This window comes from Theropithecus gelada, chromosome 3, assembly GCF_003255815.1.
Source record: "Theropithecus gelada isolate Dixy chromosome 3, Tgel_1.0, whole genome shotgun sequence".
NCBI classification, from domain to species: Eukaryota; Metazoa; Chordata; class Mammalia; order Primates; family Cercopithecidae; genus Theropithecus; species Theropithecus gelada.
The window spans coordinates 41,920,383-41,947,806 of record NC_037670.1 but is presented as its reverse complement, the minus strand read 5'-3'; the positions used below and the strand labels follow the sequence as shown (position 1 = coordinate 41,947,806).

Below are 27,424 nucleotides of genomic sequence, written 5' to 3'. Positions count from 1 at the left end.
CACCGTGTTAGCCAGGATGATCTCAATCTCCTGACCTCGTGATCCTCCAGCCTCAGCCTCCCAAAGTGCTGGAATTACAGGCGTGAGCCTCTGCGCCTGGCTATTTTTTTTTTACTCTTTGAGACAGGGTCTACCTCTGTCCCCCAGGCTGGAGTGCAGTGGTATGCTCATGACTCACTGCAGCCTCAAATTCCTGAACTCTAATATATATACATTATATATAATATATATTTGTATACACACATACACGTGTGCACACACACGTATTTTATATAATCACATATATATCCTATTGATATATATTTATATATAATAATATATATTACATCCCAAGAAATAGAACCAATATTTAATCAGAATCTATCTATACTATATATATAATGTTTTTGATGTGTGTGTGCATATGTGCTAGCGTGTATATATATAAATTTATTAAATATATGTATCTGTTGATATGTTTATAAAATACCCTATTATATAGGATATTTAAATTGGGATGATTTTTCATTCTCTATATAATATATAGGATAATAGGATGAACAACATATAGGATATATATAAAAGATGAAAAGTCAGTGCTGTGATTCCAGTCTGAATCTGAAGACCTGAGAACCAGAAGCACTGAGGGCAGGTTAAGATGGATGTTCTAGCTCAAGCATTCAGGCAGAGAGAGTGCCAATCCTGCCTTCCTCCCGTTTTCTTATATTCAGGCTCTCAATGTATCCTATGCTGCTCAGCCACGTTGGGAAGGGCCATGTGCTTTATTTACTCAGTACACCAATTGAAATGCTAATCTTTTTAAAGAAACAACTGTATAAACATACTCAGAAATTATGTTTGATCAGATATCTGGGCAGCCTGTGTCCAGTCAACACATAAAATTAATCACCACAGAGGGTCTGTGCTTAATTATTATAACCTCATAAGTGAAGGCTTTCTCTAACTTTAGTATTGTGGAGCAAGCAGGGATGTACATCATGCCTAAGCAAAAATGCAGATAACAGATCATTTCTACTGGAAGATACTTCATGGGTAGGGGCACCTCTCTTTGACCGCTTTGTCATCAGACAGCCTCTCTGGAAAAATTTGTTTCTCCTTGTAGGGAGAAGAAGGTACTGTTAAAGTGGAGATTTAAAAATAAGCCTAAAATGTGCAAATATACAATATTTAACACCAAAAACCTTAAGAGTAGACATCTTCATTTTTAGTTTTCCTTTAGAATCATTAAAAGTAGAGAAGAATCCTGGGCGTGAAGCTTTTTCTGAGAGAAGCGTTTTTAGGAACTGCAGGAAGAAGTATTCATTAGTACTTAAGTTGTCATAGTTATTAATAGTTCTGAGAATTTCCCTTAGATTTCTCAGTATATTCGGTTGATGTTCAAACCTTTGCAGAAAAGTTGACCAGAAAGAGAATTAGGAAATTAACAGAATTAGAAGATAATTATAATCTGGGAATTATTCTTACAGTAGAAATGAAGTGTCAGTCTAAAGCTATGTATCTCATACCATATTTACTAAAATTATTTATTTTGCTGGTAAAGCATGCATAAGCCACGTTTGTATTTCCAAAAGGATATCCAGCTCTTTCAGTGACAACTACTAATGTCTCTTTTCAAATATAATGATTATAGGACCTTAGTTCAAATAAAACTAGCGTATATATGTGGTTCTATTTCTGGACTCTAATATGTTCCATGAATCTGTATTTCTATCATTATTCCAGCACTAACTTATCTTGATCTCTGTAAGTTTGTATAAAATCTTGAAATAAGGTGATGCACACTGCCTTTGTTCTTTATTTAAAAACTATTTTGGCTATTTGAGGTCTTCCTTTTCCATAGAAATTTAAAACCTTCTTGGCAATTTCTCAAAAAAATGTCTGCAGTTCATTTTGGGGGAATTATATTGAATCTATAGGTCAATGTGGAGATAATTCATATATTAGTAATATAGATTTTTCCAATCCAAGGTCATGGAGTATTTCTCAATTTATTTAGCTCTCTTTTGACTTCAGGAACTTTTTCTACTTTTTGATTTTTTATTTTACTTCAAGTTCTGGGATACGTGTGCAGAATGTACAGATTTGTTACATAGGTATACATGTTTCATGGTGATGTGCTGCACATATCAACCTGTCGTCTAGGTTTTAAGCCCTGCATGCATTAGGTATTTGTCCTAATGCTGTCCCTCCCCTTGCCTCACACCGCCCGACAAGCCCTGGTGTGTGTTGTTTCCCTCTCTGTGTCCGTGTGTTCTCATTGTTCAGCTCCCACTTTTGAGTGAGCACATGTGGTGTTTGATTTTGTTTCTGTGTTAGTTTGCTGAGAATGATGGCTTCCAGCTTCATCCATGTCTCTACAAAGGACATGATCTCATTATTTTTTGTGGCTCCATAGTATTACATGATGTATATGTGCCACATTTTCTTAATCCAGTCTATCATTGATGGGCAGTTGGGTTGATTCCAAGTCTTCACTATTGTAAATAATGCTGCAATAAACATACATGTGCATATTTCTTTATAGTAGAATGATTTATAATCCTTTGGGTATATACTCAGTAATGGGATTGCTGGATCAAATCGTGTTTCTGGTTATAGATCCTTTAGGAATTGCCACACTATCTTCCACAATGGTTGAACTAATTTATACTTCCCACCAACAGGGTAAAAGCGCTCCTATTTCATCACAGCCTTCTACTTTTAAATGTTCAGGTTCCTTATAAGTTATGTGAAATTTCTAAGTATTTTGTGTTTTTATTACTGTAAATGGTATTATTTTTATGGCAAAGGCATTTTTCTTTGTGGATATAGAAATACAATTAATTATTGCATATTGAGCAGTACCTTGCTCAAAAATATATTTACTTATTCTTACAGATTTTTAAAATGTAATTTCTGTGAGTTGCTTACAAATTATCTGTGAATTAGTTTTACTTCCTGACAAGATTTATACTTTTTTCTTTGTTTTCTTGCCTACTCTACTGCCTAGGGATTCCAGAAAAATTATGAATAGAGGTGGTGAGAGCAGATATCCTTGTCTTGTTCCTGATTTCAGGGAGAAAATATGGAAATTTTCACTGTCAAATATGAGGTTAAATGTAGATTTTTAAAAGAGATTCTTGATCAGATTGAGGAAATGTTCTTATATTCCTAGTTTGATGAGATATTTTATTATTAATTGATACTGAATTTTGTCAGATTTTGGAGGCATCTATCTTTATGATTATATGATTTTATCTTTTGTTTTATATATGTGATGACTTCCATTGTTTTATTTCCATTCTTGGGATAAATCCAGCTTCATCATGGTATTGTCTATGTTATATACTGTTAGATTCATTTTTCTTATATTTTCTTTTGGATTTCTGTATCTATGTTAGTGATGGTATTGTTTTCTGGTATTATATTTTTCTGCATTTGGCATAAAGATAATAGTATTTTTATAAAATTAATTGGGAAGTGCTCACTGTTGATTTTCTGAAAAAGTTTATAGAAGCTGGATGTTATTTTTTCTTAAATGTTTGACAAAATTTATGGGCTATGTCATCTTGGTCAACTTTTTTTGTGGGAAGATTTTTAATATAGATATATTTTTAATAGTGGTATATTTGATTGATATTATTCTTGTGTCAGTTTTAGTGGGTTTTGTCTTTCAAGGAAGTTAGGATGATTAAATTTATAGTTTTATTTTCCAATGTAATTTAAATCAATTTAAAAAACACTTCTGTATCTGGCAATTTATATATATTTTTATCGGTGATTCCTTATGTTTAGATAATATAATCTGGAGGATTTAGTCGTATTACACTTATTTAGACTATTTATGTTCCAGAATATTAAGTATCTTAGATAATATTTAATGTGTATTTAAACAGACTATTCAGGAGTTGTTGGTTGTCGTGTATTATTAATGTTTATTAGGTAAAGTTTGCTAATAGGCTCATTCACATCTTCTAAATTCTGACCTAGTTTAGTCTACCTGTTTTACTTTCTCAGAGTGGAATGGTATAGCCTCTACCTACAATTGTTGATTGATTCCTTTTACTTCTGTCAGGATTTCCTTTCAGTTCTTCAGGTATTTGGAAGCGCTGGTAGTGGCATACACATACAGGATTTTTATGTCTTTCTTGTGAAATGATTCTTATTATTTTGAAATGATCCCCATTATATCTAATCATGTTGTAATGAACTTGGGTCCTGATACTAATAGAGACTTCCCAACCATCATATGATTAGTGTTTGCATGATGTGTTTTTCCATGCGTATGTTTTTAAATCTGTTTCCAATCTTTTCCAGTTTGCATTATTTCTGATGCACTGTCACCATTGTTCTTGTTTGTTCTTTTGTGCATTAAGTGACTTTTTTTCTCTAGCTGCTCTCAATATTTTTATTATTGATTTTTAGAAATATTGTTATGATATACCTCATTATAATTTCTTTATGTTTATCCTAATGAGAGATTATTAAGTTTTTTGAATTTGTGGGTTTGTATTGCTTCATAAAATGTGGACATTTTCCACTGTCTATTTCTTCAGTCATTTTGTGCCCTCTCTTTTGGAATTCTAACTCCGTGTATGTTGGACTGGCTGATGTTTTATCACAGTCAATGACTGATGCTTTGCTCATTTATTTTTTTTCTCTCCATGTTTCAGTTTGGATAATTTTAATTGTAATGTCCTAAAGTTTACTATTTTTCTTCTGTTAAGCACAGTCAGTGAGCATTTAATTTAGATTTTGTACTTACAGCTTTAAAGTTCCATTTTATTTTATTTTTTCAGTGGTTTCCATTTCCCTTTATCCTGATTTATGTTTTCCTTCAAATCCTTGAGTATGTATGCTAATTTCATTTTATTTTTCATTGATATATATTTCTGTGGATATATTTTCTCCTGCCTGTGGGTCACATTTCCATGAATTTTCAGTAGTCTATTGTTTTTTTGTTATATGTTGGTCATCGTGATTATCATATTGTTGAGTTCCTAGATGTTGGTATTTTCCTTTAAAGCAGGTTGTATTTCTTTGTGGCAACAATTGAAACATTTCAGGGTTAAGGTGATCTGCTTAAGCCCTGTTTTAAAGTATTTTAGGCTAGACTTTGTGGAGCCAGTACTCTAGAAGTAGCTTAGTTCTGCTTCAATGTTTTGGCCTTATTGGGATCTATACTGAATATTCCAGTTACCCAACAAATCACTCTACTCTGCCTTAATGGAACTTGGACATCTCTCAGCAACCTGAGTTCTGGTAGCGTTCGAGTTTACCAGTCTCCAGTAGTTGTTCTTTGCCTCTGTAAGATTAGCTTAGTATTCAACTACAGACTCAGTGGGACGCTTATGCTGATTTCTGCAGCTCCTTCTATGTAGCCTCCTGTTCTATAATAATCTGACCTAAACTTTAGCCATCTTAACTCCTGTAAAGTTGCCTATGTATCTTCACAGCACATAGAAACCACTGTGCCCTGCTCCCTCTCAGTATTGTGTCTAGTAAATGTCTCCAGGAAGAAAGTCGGGGTGATCTAGTTTTTCCCCCTTCTCTCAGGGATTAATATTCTCTACTGCCTGTTTACCAGATGTGACAGTATTTATTTTTTAATTCTGTTTTTTAGTTGTTTAGATGAGAGGGATTGTCTGGAGTCAACTATACCATCATGGCCAGCAATGGAAAGTTCACTTTTTTTGTGTGTAATAACGTATTAGTATTTGGGCACGTTTACAAAGCCCTTTCCTTTACATCTGGAAGACAATTCCATTATCATTTTGTTTGACTCTTTCAGATCTTAGTTTAAATGTCGTTTTTTTTTTTTTCATGAAGCTCACTGGAATCTGCATGTCCAGATGTCTTCTTTATATGCTGTCAGTACTCTGTGCTTTCTCCATGACTGAACTTACAGTACTATGCTGTGTTTATTTGCCCCTTGCCTTATATATATGCATAACTGAATTACACACAATATAAATATATAGAAAAGTATAATATAATAGAAAAGTATGAAATATTGAGTGCCATAAATATGCATATTTAAATTAAAGTTTGGAGGAGAAAGAAATCCATTTTAAGTAGTGGGAAAGAAAATATCATGACTTATAAGACATGGTGAATGGGAGAATTTTGGAATGGGAGGGAGCCACATGATAGTCATGGTCGGGGGGACAATGTGAAAAATGGAACCAAAATATGCAATTTTGAAAACATACAAGTGAATGTTTGAATATAACTTGGGTCAAAATGTGAAGAATATTGAATGATGGCGCGATGATGGAAAATTACATTCAGTCTGTTAAGGGGTTTTGCAGTAAGAGACTGATGAGTTTAGATCATTCTGAAAGCATTTTAAAGGCAGAGGAGGCAGACTTAATTGGGCAGCTTTTAAAGTAGCTAGGTCAAAGTATGATAACCGAATAGAGTGTGGGAGGGAGAGAAAGGGCATGTTCAAAGTGTATTCTTAATTTTTGTTTTTCTTAGTTAAATATATGGTAAGTTTATAAATGAGATAGAGCATATGTGATAAGTGAAAAAATGTTTTAGGGAAGAGGTCATATTATTTTTAGCATGTAAATGTGGAGATGCCTGCTGCTTGTTCATGTATATTGTCTGTTTGGCACTTAAATTATGGGTTTCCACGATGTATAAGGGCTAGAATAACAAGTTAGATAACATTATAAAGAAATAATCAGCCAAATCCATATGGGGGATTACATAAATAAAATGGCTTATTTTGTCTAGCATATCAATTATGTGAGGAAAGAAACATTATTATTGAATAAAAAGTTTTATGAACTTTGGTAAAGAATACAGTATGTGAAATTTCTTTAATCATGATATGCACAAACCAACTATAAATATATTTTGTAGGCATTTAGGGAAAAAGAATATGGATGGCATAGTATATGCTATTAAAGAAGGATTTTAACTTAATTAGTTGTGATGATTTTATAGTGGTTCCATTAGAAAAGAGTTTTATATTAGTTAAAGATGCATAATGAACTTACAGATAAAACGGTATGGTATCTCATATTTTCTTTAAAATACTGTAGCAAAGAACAATAAAGGAAAGACACAAAACAAAAATGACAATGTTTTGATTATTCTTGAAACATGAGTGTGATAGGTACATGGAAATGCTTTGTGCTACACTTTTCTTCATCCGTGTATGTTTGACATTTCTGTGACATTAAAAATAGAGTCTGCCCAGAAAACTCATATATATATATATATATATATATATATATATATATATATATATATAGCTAAATATATATAGCTAAATATTTGTGTGTATGTTTATGTGCATGTGTAGGATACTTTGAGTTACAAATTGTGTTAAATACCATTAGAATAGAGTATAGAATTAGAAGGTCAAAACCAGACATCTTGGAGCCAGCAATAATTGAGGTTGTTGGAAAAATATTAGACATAGAAGAAGCCATACCAACATCTGGAAAAGTAGTAGTGGCAGGGAATGGGCTTTTACTATGGCAATGAAAATTTAAATTATGAAGAAAGGCATGATGCAAGATGCAGCATTGTCTTGGTGAAATCCAAAAAGTGGCAACTGTTTCATATTGAGAGCAAAACACAGGGATAAATGCAATATTGCAACCAAGATTTTGTACTTGGCTGAACAGGAAGGATAAATGGTAATGGCATCAACCAAAATAACAGACAGAGAAAGAAGTGTAGCCTTGGGAGGAACTATGATGAATATTGGTCTTATTGTAAAATACTACACTAAAGAAAAGGCACTTCAGAAGATGTTTACCATGTGAGCCCTCACAAAGGCGAGTGGCACCCCATTATCTTTCTGTGCACTCTTAAATTTTGAGTCTGTTTAATTCCACTATTGAAATATTTTGGTTTAAATATGTTTAAGAATTCTATTCATGTAAATTTTCTCATTTTAATAGCAGCTCATTACAGTGTTAAAATTATTTATCTATGTGTCAAGGTCTTGTGGGTATTCCATTCTTTCTTTTTCCTTTTATTTAAACTTAATACATGCCAGTCTGGTTTTGTGTTAGTTACTCATGATTATTCATCACATCACTATGACTGGCATAGTGTGTGTTACTCTTTTTATATAAAATATTCAACTCTTGGTTAAATAAATGGTGTATTAATGTTATAATGTAATTGCGGAGTTAGCATTGGCTTTAATATATGATATGAGCTCCTTTTTCAAAATAATATCTTTAAATTGATAATTTAATAGAAACTATAGTAATATACAGCATATACACAACAGTTTCAGATCATTTAAACATAATTTGTGTAATTGCAGCACAATTTAGTTTGATTATATTTTTACAAATTAAATGAGATACTGACTCTATTCTTATACAGCCACGGGAACATGTTTGTCAAAATAAGTTTTTAAAAAAATATTTTCATTGCCTGTGAAGATGCATAAAATACTAGCGAATACTTCGGGGAAAAATCCTTAGAGTAGTCTAAAACCAGTTAATCTGTAATTAATTTAATTTGTCCTGTGGAACCACTATCAGACCCCTTCATTTTCATCTATATGGAAAGTTCTTCTTACTTTAGTTAAGTCTTCACTGGTGAGTTTTTAATAGTCATACTCTCTGCTTCCTGCCCATGACTCAGTATCTGGAAAAGATTCAGAGATAATCCCAATTCATATCCAATCTCCACCAGTTCTCTAAGGCACTCATATACAAAAATGTCAAAAAAAAAAAAAAAAAGAAGACTTGCTACTGTAGCATGCTTGTTCTGTAGTATTTCTGTCTCATTATAAAGAATGACGCATTTTTTTTTTTCTGTTTAGCAACAGAAACAAACAAAAATAAGGTAAATTCCGCATTATTCATCTTTGAATTCCAAAGGAGTAAATTTATTTTGGACACATTCAACCACTGTTGATTAGACAGTAATATATTCAAGAAAACAACAATATTTTGCCATCAAATCATTCATAATGTTTGCCCTACATATTTAGTCTGGATATGCAGAGTATATAGGACAATACAAATATAGTATACCTAGTCAGAAAAAAATAATTGCTTGATAATCCTATGAAAGTTATGTTAGTCTTTTGTTTGCATGCATATAGTAAACACCAAAAATTTTACTATGGAAGTCAAGTGTAAATAGATAGGTGATAGATAGATAGATAGATAGATAGATAGATAGATAGATGTATATATAGCTTTAATTATATATATCATATTCCCAGTATGGTATTCTTTGATGATATTTTCTAGAAACCATAGAGAAAATGAGTTGAGAGTAACTTAACTTCATAAGGTAATTTATTCCAGAAAACAGAATCATAATTATATACAGAGCTATGAATATAAACCTAAACATAAAGTTACAATTGCACGTGTAATGTGTCTCACAACAAAGACAATGTAGAAAATATGATCCAGGCTTGACTAAAAAGATGGCATGTGTTTTAGTAAAGGCTTAATATCTTCTTATTTATTAACTTTCACCTCTCTTTTCTCCCACACTGAGCTAATAGCTCTTCTTTGTACAAAATCCAAATTATTATTGGTAAAAATTTCCAGTTTCTGCACCCACAGGTTTTCAATTCATTGCAGAGCAGCAGCTGTATTCCTACAGATTTTTCTTTTTTCACTTTTTTCTGATAGACTCTGTAAGATGCCTGCCACATGTTCCTTATCCCCAAGGGTGACTTCACTATTTGTCTGTGGACTCATGGCTGTATCTTTCACTCAACTGATGTGTTACTCATTGTTGGATTAATAGAAAGGAATTATATTATTTCCCTAAATTTTGGCAGGAAGTGCAATTCACTACTTGAACCTGAGCTAAAATAAACTTCCACATTTGATATAAAAATGAATACTTTGCTGTGTTCTAGGCAATACCTTTGAACATTTTTCCTTGGCTGCTGTGCGTGAGGTTACAGTCTTAACTCTTTTTGGCACACAATATTATAGATTACAGTAGCTCTATGCATTAATGAAAATTCGGCTTTTGTATTTTTACAGATTATTTTGGAAGCAGATTAGTTGGTAGTTTTGAAGATACTATGTAGGGTTATGATCAAAAAGCAATTACATATATAAAATTTTAGAAAGTAATCCTATATCGTCATCTTTGTACATTGCTGAATAAATGAAGGAGAGGAATTAATTTAATTACATTTTATAATGTGTTCCCTCTTATAAAATCTCCAAAGTGAGATTTTCCTTTATATGGAATCATCTGCATTTAAAAAAAAAACTTTATAAAACATGCAAAGAGCAGCTGCCTATATTTGCAGCTGCAAGACAGAAATTTTTACTACACAGTTTCTACTTGTAGCAGGACAGGTGAAGTTTAAAAGGACTCATTCTAGGCAAAATGGTTAAGTCTTTGAAAAGCTTTGTTGTTATTGTTCTTGTTTTATTTCTAGCCCAGTCAAGCATCCTTTTTGGAAAGTTCTTTCTCCAGTTTCAGAAATGTAGAATCTAGATATGCTTCTTGTTCCTCCTAATATAAAAGATGCTTGTATTTAATATCAGGGAACCATTTAGGTGAAAGGTTCTGGACTCTGAAGTCAGCCTGGGCCTGAACCTCACTTCTGAAACTTATTAGCCATGTAATCTTCGGAAATTTAAATGTTTCTCCCTATGTTTGCTTATTCTGAGATAGTTACTGAACTGTAGAAGGCGTATGTATAGAATACTGGCAAAACTACCCTTTTAAGAATTAAATAAAATAATTTTTAAAAGACTATGGAATATAGTGTGTACTGAATGTAATCAAGATTTTCCTCTCTTCTATGTTAATCTGATTAATTATATTTTAAAATAGCACATTCACACTGTTTTACTTGAATACAGCTATATGTGTGTATATATGGACCACATATACAAATATGGTCCCGTAAGATGATAATGGGGCTGGGCATGGTGGCTCACGCCTGTAATCCCAGCACTTTGGGAGACCAAGGTGGGCAGATCATGAGGTCAAGTAATCGAGACCATCCTGGCCAGCATGGTGAAATCCAGTCTCTACTAAAAATACAGAAATTATTTGGGTGTTGTGGCGCACGCCTTTAGTCCCAGCAACTTGGGAGGCAGGAGAATCGCTTGAACCCAAGAGGTAGAGGTTGCAGTAGGCCGAGATCACGCCACTTCATTTCAGCTTGGCGACAGAGCAAGACACCATCCCCACTCCCCCCGCCCCCAAAAAACAAAAAAGATTATAATGATTCTGAAATACTTGTATCACTTAGTGACAAAGTAGCTGTTGTAACACCTCAGTACATCGCATTACTCACCCATTTGTGATGATACTGATGTAAACAAACCTACTGGGCTGCCAGTCATATAAAAATATAGCACATATGTCTATATATAGTACATAGTCTTTGATGATGATAATAAATGACTATTTCTGGCTTATCTAGTTATTACTCTGTACTTTTTACAGTTATTTTCGAGTGTATTCTATTTATAAAAGAGAAAACTTAAGTATTAAAGAGCCTCAGACAAGTTCATCAGGAGGTATTCCAAAAGCAGAGCTTGTTATCATAGGAGAGGAGAGATCCATGATGTGGTTGCCCCTGACGACCCTTCAGTGGGATAAGATGTGGAGGCGGAAGACAGTGATATTGATGATCCTGACTCTCAATAGGCCTATGCTAACGGCTAATGTGTGTTTGTGTCTTAGTTTTTAAGAAAACATCTTAAAAAGTATAAAAGATAAAATAAAAAAATTGAAAGTAAAAAAAATTTATAAGGATGTAAAGAAAAAATATCTTCGCATAACTGTACAATGTGTGTTTTAAGCTATGATTACAAAAAGAGTCAAATTTAAACAATAAAAACGTTATAGAGTAATAAATTACAGTATTATTATTTAAGAAAAAAAATTTTAATAAATTTAGTGTAGTCTAAGTTAACCATGTTTATAAAGTCTGCAGTAATATACAGTCATGTCCTAGACAATCTCATTCACTCAAAACTCACTCACTGACTCACTCTGAATGAGGTCATGTCCTGCAAGCTCTGTTTATGGTAATTGGTCTCTTCAGGGGTTCAATTGTTTATCTTTTATATTCTATTTTTGTTAGACCTTTTCTATGTTTAGATACAAAAATAATTAACCATTGTATTACAATTGCCTCCAGTATTTAGTATACTAACATGCTGTACGTGTTTGTAGTCTGGGAGCAATAAGTTATACCATATAGGCTAGGCGTGTAGTAGGCTATGCCATCTAGGTTTGTGTATGTCCCCTCTGTGACATTCACACAATGGCGAAATTGCCTATGTGCTTCTCAGTAAGTTTCTCTGTCATTAAGCAACACATGATACTCTCTCTCTCCCTCTCTCTCTCTGTATATGTATGATGCATGTATGTATGTATACTGTGTGCATATATTGTGTATGTGTATGGTATTCTGTTTGATTTTTGTGGTTTAAACATTTATAATGTAAAAAAATGAGTATACATAGACATGTATATGTGAATTATGTTGAACTCCAACATTAGTCTGGGTGAGAGATACATACTGGGGAAGAAAGAGCCCCTGAAGTATAGAAATTTGTTATTGCCTGAGATATGGAAGCCCTGAGAAAAGTTGGTTTATGCTTATCATGAATTCAAATATTTTGTGCCTTGGTAGATCTCAGTTAGACTCCTGAAGTTTTGATTTAGCATTTCTCATTAACAAGTCTTTTAAATATATGTACCGTGTAAATTTTCTGGCAGACTCAATTGTTTTATATTTTATTTAATTTTTGCAATATAAATATTTTCATCATGTGGACATCATATGGACAAAAAGACAAAAAGATAATGAATGAATGTTTGAAATAAGCATAAACAGTAGCTTACTTAGTAATGTCACTGATTGGTATACTTCTATAATATATAATGATCTCTATACTTCTTTAACATAAATATATTATTATAGCATAAAATATTTGTTTTCAATACATTGCCATTGCAGGCAAGAATTTTACCAATTGGATTTCTAGTGAGTATTTGTGTTGTATTACAGCAAAATATGAGAATGGCTATTTTATTAAAGAGTAATATTTATTTCTTACAAAATATCCTGAAGTCTTACAACATTTTCTAAAATCTTTATATTTAATTTGAAAAAGGTTAAAATTAATTTAACAAAATTTAAAAGTGAAACAACTTAGGGACTATACTGCAACCTTATATCAGTCAAATTGGATGAATCTCATCTGTGAAATCATTTCTCTATTTCTTACTGTTTACATTTGGAAACTTAAGTTCTATGCTATAGTGTTGTGTATGCAAGACAATACTGACTATGGGAAAATTTCTAGAACATTGTATAAAATGTGAAGATACAGTAACAATATGACTTTATTAAATGGAGTATCTGCATTTCATATACACCATGAAATGTGAAAACAAGGACCCAATATCATAATTTTGATACACAGTGACATTTTGCTTCAATTATTCTGTTTAATTGTTTGTTCTTGACTATATTATATTTGAGTGAGCCCTACAGCACTGACTAATGTTGGAAGGATTTTTGATCCAATCTAAATTATTGAGTTCAAATATTTCAGTATACATAAGATCACTCCATACTGTAACAAAGAAGTCCCTGAAATACTTATTGAGAACTTTGGACTATTAATGTATATTTAGGTTCTGTGTTACTATCTAGCACACCTCTGCTACAAAATGATGGAAGAAGTTGTCCTGTGAATTAATGTAAACAAGAAAAGTTAGATCCTTGAAAAAATTTATAAAACATGAATATTATTTGACAATAGATAGGAAAAATATCAATAATCTTAAGACAGAATGAAGATTTGGGAAAACAATGATTATAGAGAAAAACAGATCAAAAATTTTAAGACGTAAAAAGGACTAAGTTAGAAATACAATGTCATTAAGGCATTTGGTGCATTTTATTTATTTGTTTATTTTTCACTTATTCAATAAATATGAACTGTTTACTATTTGTCAGATTTCAGATTAAACAATTGTGTGGTAGGGTTGTTTTTAATATATTCACACCTAGATTGCCAAAACGATTATTTCAGATGATAGCCCACTGAAGCTGGACTTAACAACAATCTCATAATTGAGAATGGTTGAGAAATACGAGGGAGTGCAGTGCTCTCGTGTGTGTGTGTGTGTGTGTGTGTGTGTGTGTGTGTGTGAGATAACCTGTATAGGTTATATATGTGTGTGTTTAAAAATATATATGCAATATTCTGTATCTGTACTGTTAGTGTCATATACATGTGATATATCCGTATATGTATCTATATCTATTAGTGTTACTGGAAGGACCAATATATATGCAAAGTCCATAAAGTAATTAGAAGAGCTAGGGAGCTGACGGTGCACTTAGTACATAATTGATAATTAATGCAGTCAGGCCAGGGGAAGACTAAATGAGTAGAGATGTTGCAGTAGTGCCAAGTGAGCAATATCTTAGGTCTGTATGACAGATACAAAATTAGTTGCCCCAGTAGTGTTTAATCATATTAGTTTTGTGTTTATAACAAACTTTCAATAAAGTTGGGTTTTACAGTCAGTCTGTTAATAACTGAAGAGTTTCTACCAAGTTCTTCAACTTTGGGTGCACATGAGAATTGTTTTTCTTTAAGATTAACATGTAATTTTATGTTTTTAAAAAACCTACAAACTTACTTTTTGAAATAAATATTTAGGGTATATAATATGAAATTATTGCCCACTCTTCTGTTTCAGCCACAATTAGTGAGCTGCAATTTAATTCTGAAACTAACTACCTGAAATTAGTGCAGACTCCACAGGTTAAGGGCTCAGTGCTCCATAAGACTGTTTCAGTGCAGACAGCAGCTGCAAATAAAGGACCAAGGCCATGCAAACTTCTGAATGATACAAATTCAGGGGTCCCCATGAGCCTCTCAGATTCAATAATTTGCTAGAATGACTCATGTAATTCAAGAAAGTTATTACTCATGTATAATGTAAGATACGATTTAGGAAGACCTTAATGAAGAGACACATAGGGTAAAGTCTCTGAGGGTCCAAATACAGAGCTTTGGTGCCCTCTCCTAGTGGAATCAATATACTCTAGTTTCCTGGCATATCGATGTGTTAAACAGCCCAGAAGCTCCTCTAAGCTAGAAGTCCACAATCTTTACTAGGGTTTTATTGCACAGGCATGGTTGATTCAACTGTTGGCCGCAAGACTGAACTCAGTCTTCAGCTTGCTTTCTTCTCTGGAGGTTGGGCTGGTTCAAAGTTCCAGTTTTCTAATCATATGGTTGGTCTTTCTTGCATGACCAGCCCCTATCCTGAATCTAGGGGCCCACCACGGGTCAGTTCATTTGAACAAAATATCAGATGTGATCCAAGAAGCTCACGAATAACACAGGCACTCCTGTTATTTGGGAAATTCAAGGATTTGGAGTCTTCCTCCCAGGAACCAGGGACAATGGCCAAATTATTTATTACACAAAAGCCACCATTTGTGTCATGTTGGAATTCAAGGTCATGTCTATGAGGATAAGAAGTAGGTTGTTGGGTACAGTTTAGATAATTTTGGAATAATTTATTTCACCAGATGTAATAGAATGTAAAATAGTTAAAAATATTTCATTTCATATTTGTTTCTTACTCACTCTCTGCATTGTAGCTTTCAGAAATGATGAGAAGTTTTGACAGAAGGGATTCTATACCAGGATCTTACTGTGTGTGTCACTGAACCATTTGATAATATATTTAGAGATACTTATTACTTTGTTGATATTCCCATATTTAATTCACCTCGTAGTACTTAAAGAAAACTTTATTTTGCCACATCCAGTTACAGAAACAAATTCAGGGAAGGATTTACTTCACACAGATATTTATCTGTAACACACTTGAAGTGTAATTATATTTTCACAAAATAAATTCTAAGATATGATTTCAAAACCACTTTATAGAATGAATGATAACTCTACCGGCAAGTTAAGAAAAATATTTTTCCTATTAAATACAAAAATAAAATGGGTCATGAGTTTGAAAAATATACATAAAACATAAAGATGAATGTTTGCTGATTCACCAGGTTGTAAATTTTCATGAGCAGTTGTGCTTAAAACTTTGTTTAAATACCAGTTTAGCAAATTACTAGCATAAAATATCACAATTTACATATGACTGTGGGCTGTTAAGAGAATGGAATATATTTGAATCAGCAGAAATTCTGTATGAAAAAGAAAGGTCCTCTCAAGTTCATACAATTTGTCTCCACACATTTAGTGTGAAAGTCCAAAGTGTGCATTACTATATTCCAGTCTTATGTTTGACATATGTTCTTAAATGATTGCAGCCGTGGAAAAGAAAAAGAAAGTTCTTAGTAGTGATTGGCATGTATCATGGTTCAGACAAAGACCTGGAAAAAAACCTGTCAGATTACCCAAAACCTTAGGAAGCAAGTAATCTTTATTTCTCAAAGTTGTCAACGTCAGCACTGATCCGAAATGTATCCGTTATTGGTGAAGAAACCGGATTGATGTTTTATCTGTCAAAAAATACCATGAACAGTAGTTTAAGTTTGCCACTTAGAAGAAATTTGGCAGTTCCTGTGAGGAGATTAAACTGCCTTTATGAATAGATAAAAAAAAAAAAAAAAAAGAGGGAAGTCCCAATTGCTTACTCAGTGCTTGTGCTTAAAATAATGAAGAGTCCAATTAGCATATTCTTTCATCCCCTTTTCTAAATACTAATGTTGAAGCAAAAAGAGATGTTCATATAATCATGTATTTCTGTCCTTGGTGTACGGCATTGAATTAATGATGTCAGGAATATAGACTAAGGAAATACAGTCAGCAATTCCACTGAAGAAGCTTACAGTTCACTAAAAATAAAGGTGAATGCATTGCATTCAGTGTTGACAGCCAAAATAGAGGTCAGTGAGTACCTGTAGGAAAGAAGAGGTTGAAGTACTTCAAAGGCAGTTTACTGAAAGAGGGGAGGCTCTAGAGGGATGTAGGAAGGTAGAAGAGAGATGAAAAGCTCCGGTATTATCCAGAGTACAGCTAGTCTGTTTGGTCTTCTTCTCTGCTATGCTAAATATGTTTTAATTAATCAGCACTCTTCCCTCTTGAAAACATTTTTGTTTGCTTTATTTATTTATTTTTTGCTGAGGTTATTATTGTTAGATTCAAAACATTGAATTGCCACAGTGTTTTTCTTTGCTATGCCTGCGTTGCTTGATATAACATACATGAATTAAGCATTAATGAATTTAGGTCTTTTAAGAGTCGTTTTCTGTACAGTTACCCACATGACACGATAATAATAGTTTCTTTTTACTTTTGTTTCTGTTTGTTTGCTGAGTGTCAGAAACTGTTCTCAGAATTTACATGTGTTATCTACGTAATCATTACGAAAACTTTAAAGAGAAATCACTATCATCACTGCTATTTTTCAGATAAACAAATTGAAGTGAGAAAAATTTAAGTAAAAACAAAAGTTTCGTATTTAGTAAGGTGGGACTGAAATACAATCCTATTTTTCTGCTCCCAGAGTCTTGTGTTCTAGCTAATAATTAGTACAGTGGGACCAGTGTGGGTTCTGATGGCCCCAGTTTTCTCCTGGCCCAGTCTGTCTGGATTAGACCAACGCAATGGGTGAAAACTAACAATGATTCCTGGAATCGCTGCTAGTGTACTTGGAAGTCTCAACCAACACCCCAGGACCCAGAGAAAAATCTATTTATATTTAGCAAGAGTGGACAGCCGCCACCAGGTGGCACTAAATTCAATTAAAACTACATGGCTGCAGTAGCATCCCTGATCATCCTTGGCTGGGCAAATTCAGCCTTATTTTTGTAGTACTGTAACTTACAGAATTGAAATATTTGCACTCCAGTAGTCTTGCTTTGATGGAATTTTCTGTATTTTTATTTGAAGTTAAAAAAATATTGAAAATAGATTATTACAATTTCATGGATGATTACAAATACTTTTTTGGAAAAACTATAGAAGTTTGACCTTTTGAAACAGAATGTTAGATTTGCAAAGAAGTTGGAAAGTCATTAATTTTAAACATAAGGAATGACTGAATTACATTTGCAAGATATTTGCAAAGAAGAATTGATATTGCCTGACCTTTCTGGTGAGTAATATAACCCTTAGAGACTAACTGGGCTACCTTTGGTCAGATGACAGAAGTTAGCAGTTATCAAATTGAGTCAAAATCTGTGTTTTCAACTATTTTGTTTCTCTACAAAGTTCTGATTTTAGAAACATCATAAGACCAAATGAGGCAATTACAAATCAACTTTTCTTCAGATATTTTTTAAAAACCATTATGATTTTTAGTTATGTTTAAGTTAATTTATTGCAACTTCCGTGCTTCTTATTTATTTTTTAATTGATTTACTTATTGAGGAAATGTTAATTGAGTGATTATTCTATGCCTGGTGTTAAGGGTCAACTAGTGAATCAAACAGATAAAAACTTTACCAATGTAGAGTTTACTGCCATATGAAGAAAAGACAGTTCACAGATAAATAAATACAGTGACTATCAATTGTGTTAGTTTTATACATGCAGCATGTAAAGACTTAAGATAACTATAACTACAAAAAATGACTGAATTTGTATCATATACCAGGCACTATCTTAAATGCACTGTTGTATTTAATTCTTATAACAGCCTTGTTAGAGTTTTGTTTTACTCCAAAGCAATCCTTGGTTTTGGTAATTCACTAGAAAATCTCAGAGGACTCAGAAAGTCTGTGGTGTTTATGGATACTGTTCATTCAGGGAAAAGATACAGATCAAAAGGGCAAAGGGAAATGGCAGATGGGGCAAATAGAAGCCAGGCATACATTTCTCGGTGTCCCCTACCAGTGTAATGACACCGGACACACTTAATTTTCCCCTAAATGATGAGTGACAGCACATGCAAAGTGCTGTCCACTAGAGTAGTTCATTTCAGCTTTGGTGTCCAGAAGTTTTATTGGAGTCTCTTACATAAGCATTCAGCACCCTCTAGACTGATTCAGCTACTCACTCCAGCCTCCTTCCACAGCAAAAACAGATGCTCACATTAAATCACATAGTTTATCCAACTGGTACTCTGACCAAAGGCCTCAGGCATACAAGTACTGGTGGTCAACAGAAATACAGGGTGGCCCAAGGCCTCAAGCATACATAACCACTCTTACCAGGGAGAATATTCTAAGGAATATATTGTCCCCAAAAAGCCAGCCAATTCTTTCTTTGGAATTTGGAGAGTTGGGGTAACTGAGACCTGCTGACTTTTTACTTATTCCACCCATCTGGCACTTGGCATACACTCTCTTACAGTAAAACTATTGTATTTTCCTGAGCATTTATATTTATTATAACATTTATATTTCATCACAGAACAAATCAGTAAAAATTACAGATGTATTTGTCACGCCTTCACTAATGAATTGACCCTTGTACATATACAGGATATTATTATAGACGTAAGTCATTACAATTCATTATTTCTGGGTTATAAGTCAGTTGGGGTCAAAGCAATCTTTCTGCCTTGGTCACAGGCTTGTGCTAAGATTGATATAATTAAGTTTGACTATGCTATGAGACCTCCCCATAACCTTTCCTGTCTAATGTTGGGGCCATTCTCTAAGGGAATTTGGACCCACCCTGTGATGCCTATTGCTTTTTCCCTGAGAAACCCATTGTATTTTTCAGGTCTGCTTAATAGCTTTCCAGGTACCAAAATAAGGCAAGATATATTTATACAAAGAATACTTTGACATTTAGGGCATACAGCTTCCTGTTTAGTACGTTGTAACCTGGAACTCCTTTAAGCATTTGGTCATCAAGACTTATATAGTGGTAAGTTTCCCAGAAGTTGTATACCATCATATTCTCTGATGGGCCAGTGGGGAGTAGTTTCTTGAAATATCTTTTCAAATGATAGCATTTGCAATAGATGTAACCAGAAGAATAAGAGTCAGGAGACTCTTGCTAGCATTGCTGCAATTCCACTCAGTCATCAAAAATTACTTACTTTAATATTACACATTGCTAGAATTCCACCCAGTCATTAAAAATTATTGCAGATCATCATCACATTGTATGACCATATTGTTACCCAGAATGATGCCTCTTAAGTACGCCAGATTTTTATTCGAAGTTGCTAGGTTCAAATAAAACCACTGTCTTCCTGCTGCATGGATTCCCAAGCAGTAATTTATCCTTCAACATATTGCATCTCTCTCAAAAAGTTTGTTTGGTGGAATAGAATTTTTCTGGTCAGTCACAAAATTCACACTTAAATGCCATTTCATCAACTTGGTATACAGGTATTGATAACCTGTATACAAATATTTAAATCTTTTACCATAACCTGCTAACTACCCTTCTCTAAGTATTGCTTTATCTCCAAATGATGCTATTTTGTTGTTTCATGTCCTTTCTCTTTCTTTTATGTGATTAAGCTTTATATTAATGGCTTTCTAGATTTTTTTTATTGTGTTTGGGGGTAAGCTGGGAATTACTACTGGATGAGTGGGTAGGAATTAAAGTGAACGTTCTTGTATAATTTGCAGAGAGGACTGCCAATTTTCTCTCTCTCTCACCCTCCCCTTGAAATCTATTGTGCTTTATAACCAGATCGTTAAAAATTTTAGCCACGATTAGATGTAGATTTTGAAGGAAAAAAAGGATACTCCAATATGTATGATTACTTCTATATAATGATTTAATCTTTGGTTTTAGTTTGAATAGCATAAAAGATATATTTATAATGTATTTTTCTTAAAATTGTATAAGCTTGGACTTTAGGAAACAGAAAAAGAAGAGCACATTAACCTAAAGTAAGCATAATAAAACAAATACATCATTGAAATTGAAAACAGGAAATCAAAAGAGGAAAATCAATGTTTAATAAGATTAGATAAGATTAATAAGATTGACAAACTTTGTTCCATTCAGAGTTCCTCAGAAAAATAGAAAAAAGAAACAGATGATTGATACCAGGAAAGAAAGTGGGGGCATCACTACAGATCTTATGGACATTAAAATAAATGAATATTATAAAAATAATCTGCTTACAAATTTTATAACCTACACAAAATATACCAATTCCTGAATGACACAATCTTCCAGAACTCACAAAGGAAGAAATAGATTATCTGAATAGGCCCTTATTAAATAAATTGGATCCATAATTAATACAAAATAGAGAGTGCCAATCCCATATAAATTCATGGGTGAATTATACCAAACATTTAAGGAAGCAGTTACACTAATTCTGTATAATCTCTTTCAAAGGATAGAAGCAGAGGGAATACATCCTAATTATATATGGTCAGCATTACGCTAATACTAAACTACATAAAGACATTATAAGAAAAAAAACTACAGTCCAATATAGCTCATAAACATAGATGCAAAAATCCTCAAGAAAATATTAGCAAATAGAATCCAACAATATATAAAAAATAATTTTACCTCACAACCAAGTGGGACTTATTCTGGAAGTGTAAGACTGGTTCAACATTTGAAAATCAATGAATACATTTCCTCCTATCAGCAGGTTAAAGAAGGAAAAACACAGGATCCTAGATACAGAAAAAAAAAAAAAATCTAATAAAATCCAACTCCCATTCATGATAATAATTCTCAGCAAACAAACAATAGAGGGTAACTTCATCAACTGAAGCTGTACCAAAACCTACAGCTAACACCATACTTGGTGTTAAATTAGAGGCTTCCCCATTAAGATTCGGGAATAAGTTAAGGATACCCCTTCTCATTAGTGCTTTTCATCATTGTACTGGAAGTTCTTGCTATGCAATACAAAAAATAGAAGAAAGGAAAAGACATACAGACTGGGAAGGAATAAATAAAGCTGTCTTTCTTCATAGATGACAGGGGTGTTTATGTAAAAAATCCAAATAAAATTTTTAACGATCTGATTATAAAGCACAATAGATTTCAAGGGGAGGGTGAGAGAGAGAGAAAATTGGCAGTCCTCTCTGCAAACTATACAAGAACGTTCACTTTAATTCCCACCCACTCATCCAGTAGTAATTCCCAGCTTACCCCCAAAATACAATAAAAAAATCTAGAAAGCCATTTATATAAAGGTTAATCACATAAAAGTAGCAACGTTGAAGAGTATAAGGTTAATGTGTATCAATTACTTTCTTGTATATTAGCAATAACCAAATAAAATTTGAAACTAAAACACATTACTATGTTAATACCTTCTAAAATGAAATACTAGAGTATAAATCTAAAAACGGCTAAGAGCTATATGAAGACAATTACAAAAATATGATGAACGATATCAAAGGAGAACTAAATAAATTCAGATACATTATTAACTTATGCGTAGGAAATCTGAATATTGTCAGGATGCCAGTTTTTTTCCAACTCGATCTATAGATTCAACATAATCTCAATAAAATCTTCTTCTGTAGATACTAAGAAATGGATATCTGAAGTTCATGTGGAGAGGTAAAAGACCCAGAATGACCAACTCAATATTGAAGCAGAAGAACAAAGTTGGAAGACTCCATTATTAGACGTCAAGATTTACTTTATGTCTGCAGTACAGACAGTGTTGTTTTGAGGAAAGGATACAAAAATAGATCGATGAAACTGAGTAGAGGTCTCAGAAATAGACCCACATCATTATAGTCAGCTGATCTTTGATAAAGGAGCAAAGGTAATATACTGGAACAAATCTAGTTTTTACAACAAATGATATTGGAACAACTGGATGTCCATTTGCAAAAACTGAATCTAGACAATGACCTTAAATCCTTCACAAAAATTAATTCAAAATGATCGATCATAGCCCTACATGTAAAATGTAAATCTATAAAACTCATAGAAGATAACAGAAAAAGATCTACATGACCTTGTGCATCATAATGATATTTTAGGTACACCAAAGGCACACTCTGCGAAAGAAATATTTGATAATCTGGACTTCATTACAGTTGAAAACTATTGCTCTTGATAGACCCTGTCAGGAGAATGAGAAGTGAAGCCACGGACTGAGAAAAATATTTGCACAAGATACATCTGATAGAGAATTGTTATCCAAAATATACAAGTAACTCTTAAAATTCAACAACAAGAAGATGAACAACTTGATTAAAAATGGTCAAAACCCTGAGCAGACACCTCACCAAAGAAAATATACAGACAACCAGGCATGGTGGCTCATGCCGGTAATCCCAGCACTTTGGGAGGCTGAGACTGGAGGATGACTTGAGCCCAGAAGTTTGAAACTAGCCTGGGCAACATGGTGAAACTCACTCTCTGCAAATAAAAAACAAAATATAAAAAGTAGCCAGATGTGGTGGTGCACACCTTTAGTCCCAGCTACTCAGGAGTCTGAGGTGGGAGGATCGCTTGACCCAGGGGAAGTTGAGGCTTCAGTGAGCCAAGATCGTGCCACTGCACTGAAGCCTGGGTGAGAGTGAGACTCTGTCTCAAAAAAATAAAATAAAATATACAGACAGCAAATAAGCATATGTAAAGATGTTGAACATTATATGTCATTAGAGAATTATAAATTAAAACAATGAGATACCACAGCACCCTTATTATAATGGCCAAAATCCAAAACACTTGACAACAAAAAATGCTAGGGAGGATGTGAAACAAGACGAACATTCATTCATTGGTGGGGTGAATGGAAAATAGTACAGCCACTTTGGAAAACTGCTTGGCACTGTCTTACAAAACTAAACATATTCTTAATATATGATCCAGCAATTTCACTCCTTGGTATTATCCATATGAATTAAGAACTTATGACTGCACAAAAACCTACATACAAACATTTATAGTGACTTTTTTTAGGATGTCCTGTAGATGAATGAGTAAATTGTAATACATCCAGATAATGGAATATTATTCAGCACCAAAAAGAAATGAGCTGTCAAATAATGAAAAGTCATGGAGGAAGCTTAAGTGCATATTACCAAGTAGAAAAGCCAATGTGAAAACACTACCTACCGTACGATTCCAAGTATATGAGACTCTGGAAACGACGAAACCCTGGAAACAGCAAAATGGTCGGTGGTTTCCGGGGTTTGCAAGGGAAAGGATGAATAAGGGGAACACAGAGGCTATTTAGGGCAGTGGAATTACTCTGTTTGATAACTTAAGTGATGAATACACATGTCACTACATGTTTACCAAAATGCATGGAATATATATTATGAGTGAACCTTAATGTAAGCCATAGAATAGGCATGATGTTGATGTATCAATGTAGGTTCATCAGTTGTAACAAATGCAGCACTGTGGCACAGTGTTCCTAGAGGAGGAAGGCTGTGCTTGTGTAGGGACAGGGCTATGTGGGAACTCTCTGTACTTTCTTGTCAAGTTTGCTGTGAACTTAAAACAGCTCTGAAAAATAACATTTATTGATTGCTAAAAAGAAATCTTATGAGTTGTGAACTTCTGCCTTTCATTTGAAGGGTTTTGGAAACACTTTTCAGCTTTAAATTTTGATATTGTAATAGATTACACAGTCAATTAGACAGGGGTGTGGTAATACATTTATAATGTGATACTTTCAGCCACTGTTGTGATTAATTGCCATGCATTAAACATTGGCTGAGAAATAACACTTGAAAATGATGATGGGATTATTACTATTTAAACAGGTTCTAAACTAGGGGATGACAAGGACTTGTAGCATGTTTTCTTAAGGAAATATTCCAGATTACAAATGCCTGTATGGCAATGTTCAGTAAAAGATGAAGCATATAAAATTTAGGGAAAAAAAAGTAGTTAGAACTAAACTGTAATGAACACTCATGGTTGCTAGACACTGGTAGTGAGAGAATTTGCATGAATAATTTTATTTAATCCTTCCTTTATCCCTAGTTAGTAGGGTATATTTTATCTTATTCTGATATTGAGAAAACTGTGAGGTACTCAGAGGTAAATAAATTGCGCTAAGTCACACAGAAAATGTTGAAGTCAGGTGTCATATGGGCACTCACCTCTGAAGTGTACCTTGTAGCAATTTTCTCATACTGGTTCCCACTTTCCTGTGTTATTTTTCTTACCCACCCTTGACTGCCACAGACTGGAATAGCGAGGGCACTGAGGTTTGAAGAAAGTATTTGATGCAACCATTTTTCGAGGTCAGTAGGCATCTGACAAGATTGATGGGCAAAGAGAAACAAAACAATAAGGAATATTTTGAAAATTTTTTATATAGCTAAAAGGTAGTAGAGTACAGTTGATTGAATTAAAACACAGGATAAATTATTGTACTCGAGAATACTAATGGGGGTAGAATCAAAGGTCAATATTCAATCAGCAGAATCATTTTTTTTTCCCTTGGTAGGTTAAATGGAAGGAATTATTCTAATTAGTATAGTGCTGTAGCTTGTACATTATTTATATTTCCAAATTGCAAGGCTTCAGTCCCTTATGTTTTAAAAAGCCTAATCACTGTAAGCAAAATAAATAAATTTTATGTCTTTTATTCTCAAATAACCTTAATAAATCAGCATAATACACATGGGCTGTGGCTTTTCCACATTTTGATTTTTTTTCCTCACCAAATATAGATCATATTTTTTCCTTTTTTTTCTGTGTAGTGCCCTATTTAATGGGCATTTGTTTCTAATTGTTTTCTGACAGAACAGTGACAAAATCATCAGTTTGGTAAATTAAGAGGAAAAAGTAACAGATTTTCACATACTGGAATCTCAGGCCAAAAATTTTTAAAAAGTTTTTAGATGCACTAACACCACCTTTATTTAAAAATATTATAATATTTGTAACATTTTACAAACCTTTAAACCATAAAATGAACTTCCTTAGACATGTGTTTCATTTTGACCTAACATGTTTGAATCATGAGGAGATTTTTTTAAATGTCTTTTTTTCTAAACTTTTTATTCTAGTCATGTGCCATCTGTAAGTCTGAAAAGTTCTTCTGTGAAATGACACTTTAAAATAACTCTTTCTTAGCATATACTTTACATGTGCATTGCATATTGTACAGTTTTAGTCACATATAACTATATAATCACTTGATTGCCATTTATAAAGTTTGGCATAATTATATGTGAGAAGCAAGTGCATTGGTTTAAAAGTATTTCAGCATTTAACTGGATAAAGTGTTTTCTTTCACTAAATGACACTATCAATTTTATCTAGAGCTGCAGGCGATTCATTAATACTTTAGTAGTTGAATATATGACATTTAAAATATTTATCTAACTGAAAATTGGACACTTATAAACTGCATCAAACATGCTGTTGGCTGAGATTTTTCTTAAAATTTACGAACATTTGAAGTCTCTTCACAGATCCTTCTCAACTTAAGATATTTTTCAAATGCATATTTTATAAAGAAGAACTACTAAAGAAATAAATTAAAAAATAAAACATTTTTGTTTATTTCACTTTTCCTGTTTGATCCTTTAAAAATTTACCCTGTATATTATTTATGAGACTCAATAAGGGTGGACTTGACTAATGGTTATAGTGTGAAATGTGTCTTCACTTCTTGCAAGGGAATTTGAGAGGGCAGAGTACTGTAAATAATTAATGTAACATTATGCCTGAAGCATAGAGGGTATTCAAATGTTGTGGAAATGAATTAGAAAAATTATTCCTTTTTTTGTATATTTAGTAACATACAAGAAAATTTATCTACTGATGGTAGAAAGATATCCCAGGGAACTATTTGTAGTTAGTTGCTAATTCCTTGGTATTCATTGGAAAGAAAGTAGGCAATGTTCAATGGAATTAAATGTGGCAAATAATGTTATGAAGAGTTATATATATATGGTATTATACTTCAGAGTAGTTGCATTTCGGAGTAATACAGACTTGCTTAGAGACATATTAGTAGACTTTTATCCCATTTCCTTTATAAGGTTGTCAATAGCAATAAACCTTGTATTTAGTTAGAAGTGTACCACGGCAGTGAAGTCTGAAATAATGTATTTTCTGCATCTTAATTTAGTGAACATTGAAAGACAGAGTAGTGAATGACCATGAGAGTATTCTTTTGAAACGTGCTAAATTGGGTTTATTTAGTCGTTTCTGTAGATTTCCTTAGGGCAAGGCAAGAACATATCCCTAAAAGAAATGCCATAAAACCTCTTTTGAGAGAGGCATAGACAGTTGGATGTAAATACACTCATATCCTGGTATATTAAATACTGAATCACCCTACATCTTTGGAATAATGATTAGCATGCTTAGATAAATAAACATCCCACATACGCTTCAAACTATCTGCCATGTGTGTCATTTTTTATAAATGAGACTTCTGATGAAACTTGAGGCTACAGCATAAAGATTCTGTGTGGCATGATTAGCATACCCCCAGATTTGAAGGGTTACAAGACCTAGGATTGGCATACAGGTGTGAAAATTAGAGGCTTAAACGAAACCTTTTTTTTTTTTTTTTTTTTTTTTTTTTTGAGAGGTTTCACTCTTGTCACCCAGGCTGGAGTGCAGTA

General features: G+C 33.2%; 1 protein-coding gene across 7 annotated transcripts in view; it reads left to right on the top strand.

Annotated features, from left to right (window-relative positions):
- Positions 1–27,424, top strand: part of NCAM2 (neural cell adhesion molecule 2) — a 563,771-nt gene that overhangs the window by 154,920 nt on the left and 381,427 nt on the right. The gene's annotated exons all lie outside the window — the stretch shown is intronic.